Genomic DNA, 5,567 nt, shown 5'->3' on the forward strand with positions numbered 1-5,567 from the left:
GCGTGCGGGTGGGCACGAGACGAGGCGGGGGGAGGGCTCCCCGCACTTACCGAGCCGAGGGGGGTGCGAGCGGCCGCAGCCCCCCGCGGAGGGGACGGACCGATGCGGGCAGCGCCGGAGCCGGGAACGGGTAGCGAGCACCAGAGAGCCCGGGCGTGCGGGCGAGTGACCCGGATGTAGCGGGGGCAGCCAGCAGGTGACCGCGCCTGCGCGGGGGAGGCGCCGCAATGCGCCTGCGCTAGGGTAGTCTCTGAGTGTCTCGGGCCGCTGGCGGGCGCGGAAAGCGACGCGGGCGGGCGGGGTGCTTCTGAAAGGCGCCCCGAGCAGCTGAGAAATTCCCGGCGGGAGGGGGACCGCGCCTAGTGCCTAAATCCCCTGGGAGGCAGCACCGCCCCGGCTCAAGCTCAAGCCCTGTGATCAGCCCGGGGACACTGGTTTTATGTAATAAAAAATAAAAATAAACAAAGTCCCCAATTTTTTGGCTTAAAAGAAGGAACCCCAAAATCCACACTTTTCCTTGATTAAAATAAAACACCACCAATATATATATAGATATATTAGATATGTAGATCTCTCTCTCTCATATATATCTCTCTACTATAGATAGATACGATATAGATATCCATCTCTCATATCTATCTGTAGATATATAGATAGCTATAGAAGTATAGAGAGATATCTATTATATATAGATAATAGATATTATATAGCTATATATGAGAGATGGATCTCTAGATACCTCTCTCTATATATATATGATAGATTTATATAGAAATCCATCTCATATTTACATATAGATATATAGAGTTATCTACTATAGATATATATAGCTATATAATATCTAGATATATATATATATATATATATATATATAAGACATCTAGATAGATACCTATCTCCCTCTTTCTATAGAGATTAGATCTTAGATATAGCTATATCTATATATGAGAGACAGCGATATCTAGATAGATATCTCTTTTATATATGCAGACAGATATATCTAGATACTGTATTGAGAGAGAGAGAGAGAGAGATCTATCTATATATAGTGGTGCTTCATTTTAATCCAAAAAAATTTGGATTTTGGGTGATTTTTTTTTTTTAATACAGATTCACACAAGTTTAGGGCTGGAAGGGACCTCATGAGATCATTGGGTCCAGCCCCCTGCTCTGAAATTTTAATCTGCAAATGGGGGATTTTTTTTTTTCAGTCGGAGAAAACCAGGATCCCTGGTGATCACCACGAGGGCTCACGCCTCTGGGCTCTCCCTCACGGTGCCAAGCTTTGCAGGCTATTGTAGGGAACCAGGAGGGTTTGTATCTGTGCAACGCCCAGCGCCCCGGTGGGCATTGGGGTGCCCCATCCCCAGGTTTCAGCCCATCCCAGGCCAGGGACCTGCACCGAGGCCTGATTGGACATGCAGCTTTGCACCCCACAGGGCCACGCAGAGGCACCTGCTTCCCCAGGCGCTGCTAGAGGTCACCCACCTGCAAGGATCTGGTGCCACCAACATTGCTGGAGTTGCCCTCCCTGAGCAAAGCTAGACCAACAGGCTGGTACTGAAGGGAAATGCTGCCCCAGACAGACGTAACAGGCAGTCACAGGGGGACAGGAGCTTCTAATCCCCAACACTGCGCTACAGCAAGGAGGGAGGAGTCCTGCCAAATCTCCCGACGTTTTGTCTTTTTTTCCTATGATGACCTGGATCCTGGAGTCACTGGATTACTGTGGGGATCCCAACTGGCGTTTAGAAAACATTGCCTCCACCCCTTGTCGCTGTGGAAACAAAGCATCTGACTCAAAGTCAAAGAAAAGGAACTTGAAAATAAAACCTCATGATTGATTTTCAGCCCTGACTCTTGGTTTTTAAGATGCCTGCAGCTGCTGATCTGGGGATGGGAGGGAACACAGAGCCACTTCTCCCCAGCTAAAAGCAGGGTTGCTAGTTTCAAGGGTTCAAAAAAACCCCAAAATCACCCAAGTTCCTTTCTAAGTAGATCAATTTGCAAGCTCTGGGTGAGAAAAAAGTCCACATCCTTCTTGAGCTCTATGCAGACCGTCCCCCACACGCAGAGCCCCATTGCCAAACTGCAGCCAGACTGAGCAGCCGAGCACTGCTTGCCACTTCCAGTAAAATGCAAATGTATGGAGAGTAGTAAAAGATGCACTTGATTTTAAGTTTTAATATTTTAACAACTTAGTGACAGAGGAAGATTTTTAAAAACACAGTCCCCTGCCGAGCCCCCACAAGCCTATTTCTGAATGAAATTTGCATGAAATCCGGACTTTGTTTCTTAGGAGTTCACCTGCTCCCTTTGGTTACTCCTCAGTTTTTGACACAAATACAGTGAAAATTAGTAGTATGTCACACAGTACGGATTAGCCCTACTGCACATGTAGACTAAGCTGCCAAAGCAGATGAGCAGCAAACAAAGATCCTGTTTTCAGACCAGCATCCCTTTCAAGACCGTACACGCGCATAAAAAGAGGAAGAAAGATCTAACTAAAGCTTAGTCTCTTTTCCCCGCCGATATCTCAGTAGACCATTTTTCAAAGTTTTCCCACGAGGCCTTATCTGGTCTTTAGACTGGCTCTGTCTTCTGGAGCTGACGAATCTCTTATTGTTTAAATCTGGCACGACTCTAGCACCAGCCCTGAATACTGGTGGCCACACAATACAATCAACAAGCTGCCGTTGATGCCCAAGGCTTCAGCAAGGATCGTTTCTGGGCTTCTAATTGGGACAGGTGGAAAATAAAACTGAAGAATGGCAACGAGAAAGCAGGTGGCTGCCTCTAAGGCCTTATTGCTTGGATATTCAAAAACAGAACAGCAACAAAGAGCATTTATTTGATTTACAAGGTAGAGGAGGAGTGCCAGCAGGAAATTCAACTGCGTCAGCTACTTTCTCTTTTAAAAGTCAAATGTCAGTTTATTATTGGAACTAACAGTGGTGAATGTGGCTTTCCCCTCAAACCTGCTTTGGGAAACACAGAGTAAGGAACAGAAAACATCTCACCGCTCAGGACATCAATATGAAGTACTCGCTTGCTTACTATCTTTGCCTTAGGACATGGGGGTGCTGGTACATACGCCCTCGCAGCCTGCTGTGCATCACCCAATAAACCACACAACTTCTTATAAACTGTTAGGAGCCAGGAACAAAGAGCTAGCGGACTCAGCACTGGAGAAACTAAAACTCCTTACAAAAGCATTACATACACAATATAGTACAACCCCTTACAAAAGTAGGATATAAACTATGCCCTTGGGCAACAAGCAGCCAGTTTGTATTACCTTGTCAACACCCTTCAGCCAAAAAAAACTGTCTGAACAGCCATGAGACACTCAGTCCAGGGCGAGGGTGAGCCTCTTGCTGCATACAACTAACATGGTGCTTTTTATGCCATGTATTCTGATTTCCTGCTTCCTTACGTGTGATTACAGAAATGGGGAAGTGGTCAGGCTGTTCCTCTGCAACTTCTCCTTGTGGCCATTAAAGGCCAGTGTGAGTTAGAGGAAATAGTCAAAGTGCTCTAGACTAGCACAAAGAGACAAAAATCACCCTTTGCTTTGTACAGTTCAGTTGAACCCAGCAATTAGTTTCCACTTTCGCTGCTGCCCTCATACAGACATTTCCAACTAAATGATTCAACAGTTTTGCATGCCATCCATCCTGCCTGGGGAAGGTTTTCAGGGAATCTCACTCTGTCTCTCTCTCTTTCTCTCTCTCCTTCAACTTGAACAACCTGTAAAAAACTTCTATTTATTGACCAGCTAATCCTCCACTAATGTCCAGGCCATTCATTTCATGGAGAAGCTGACTATCTCTTGCAGTTTGGGTTGGATGCAGTTTCAGGGCTGACTGGCATCATCCTCTAAGAAGATTCTCATTTCACATACTTATGATGCAGGGATTTTGCTCCACTAAAAGTTAAGTTTGCATAATCGTGACTGGCAGACAGTCTTGGAGACTGAGGGTTGTGGAAACAGCTGACAAACAATAGGGTGGTTATAGTGGGGGTTTTTTCCTCTGGCTTTTGCTTTTTTACTGGTCATCTATATCAACATTTTTAAACGCACAAGTTTAGGATGCCACATTTTCAGTGCCCACCCCAGGAGAACCAGAGCCTGATTCACACAGGTGCTGAACGTCCATGTCTTCCATCGACTTTTACCGAAACTGCACGTTCCCAAGAGGGATGAGAATCAAGCTCAAGGTGCCCCCAAAAGGACACGAAAAACTTGAGAAACCCCAAATCAGTGGATGCTTTGGAAAATTTTGTTCCTGATGAACAGAAAAATGCTGATCACCATTGGTTATTAACTGTACACTTCCTGGTCGATACACACTAATATAAATGCCGCTGGACAGAAAAATGGTAAGAGACAGCAAAAGCAGAGATGATATTTGCCAGTTCATAATACAGAAGTGGTTTCTGGTAGTAGATTTGCTGACATCAAACTACTACGTACTGCTGGACATCTTCAGATTATATTATTATTGCACAGTATGATTTCCCACTCAAAGTCTGAAAGAAGGCAAGTTAGACAGTATATCTGCGGTCTTACTAACCTTAATTTTCAAGAAATACTCTCCAGAACTAAATGTATATCCACCCTTTAAAAAGGACTCGATGAAAGTCTAAGTGCAAGGGAGCTAGGCACCACGAACAGTTACAATACTTCTATTACTTTTAAGCTTAATGGTAGCTTAAGGGAAGAAGTGAGCAATAAGGGAAAAGCAATCTTTTGTCATTTGTACACAACAGTCACAATCTGGTGCACTGTCCATTGACCATAGAGTTGTTTATCTAGGGGGCCCATTAATTTTTCCATTACACATCTGACTGAGGAAAGTAAGCTTCCCATACCCATAGATTTTTTTTCTTTTAATTATTAAAGACAGCAGGTTTCTTACTGTAAAATCTTAAGAATGGAAGACAGCAGCTGCACTTGCAGAAAGCCTTTGCTATGCAGGAGTAGTTCCCAGCACCTTTTTTCTACAGCTAAAACTAGCATTACATTTTTTCCCACCTTTCAGATCTCTTTACTTAGGGCATCTAATGTACAGGAGGCAGCAGAAGTAGTCACATTTAGACAACATTGTTCTTTACAGCTTTTGCTTTAGAGAGCACAAAGCCAGCAATATAAATGTTGCTCTTCCAAAATATAAACACTTGTAACAAATGTAAATGATCTCCATACTTGCAGCATGTGCAGACAAAACAAAAGCCAAGGTCAAATCATTCTAGGCTTACAAGGATGCCTGTAGGGTTTTCTTAATATTGTAGTACTATCAAGTAATAACAGTACTGTACACTTGTATAGAGCCATTCATCTCTGGATTTCAAAAGCCTTTTAGTCAAAAAGGGATCATTGTCATCACTACTTATAAAAGGGGAAAACTGAAGCACTGGCAATTAAGAAATCCACTTCAGCAAATCAGGGCTCACTTGGGAAAACACCCCAGATCTCCTGACCCCTAGTCCCATGCTCTAATCACTAGGCAATGCTGATAACATTAGTCTTTTCTTCCTATGATTACAGAATCTGAGATGATTTT

General features: G+C 44.0%; 1 protein-coding gene across 5 annotated transcripts in view; it reads right to left on the reverse strand.

Moving 5' to 3' along the window:
- The window catches only part of FAM49B (family with sequence similarity 49 member B), a 106,080-nt gene extending 105,949 nt beyond the window's left edge, over positions 1–131 (reverse strand). For 4 of the 5 annotated variants that reach the window (XM_019528159.1, XM_019528162.1, XM_019528160.1 and 1 more), the window contains exon 1: positions 51–131. The gene's annotated coding sequence lies outside the window, so the exon portion shown is untranslated. The remainder of the gene's footprint in view (positions 1–50) is intronic. The other variant, XM_019528164.1, reaches the window with a different exon arrangement.
- Positions 132–5,567: the final 5,436 nt, after the last annotated feature.

This window comes from Gavialis gangeticus, unplaced genomic scaffold (assembly GCF_001723915.1).
Source record: "Gavialis gangeticus isolate Ggan-Ray unplaced genomic scaffold, GavGan_comp1, whole genome shotgun sequence".
NCBI lineage: Eukaryota > Metazoa > Chordata > Crocodylia > Gavialidae > Gavialis > Gavialis gangeticus.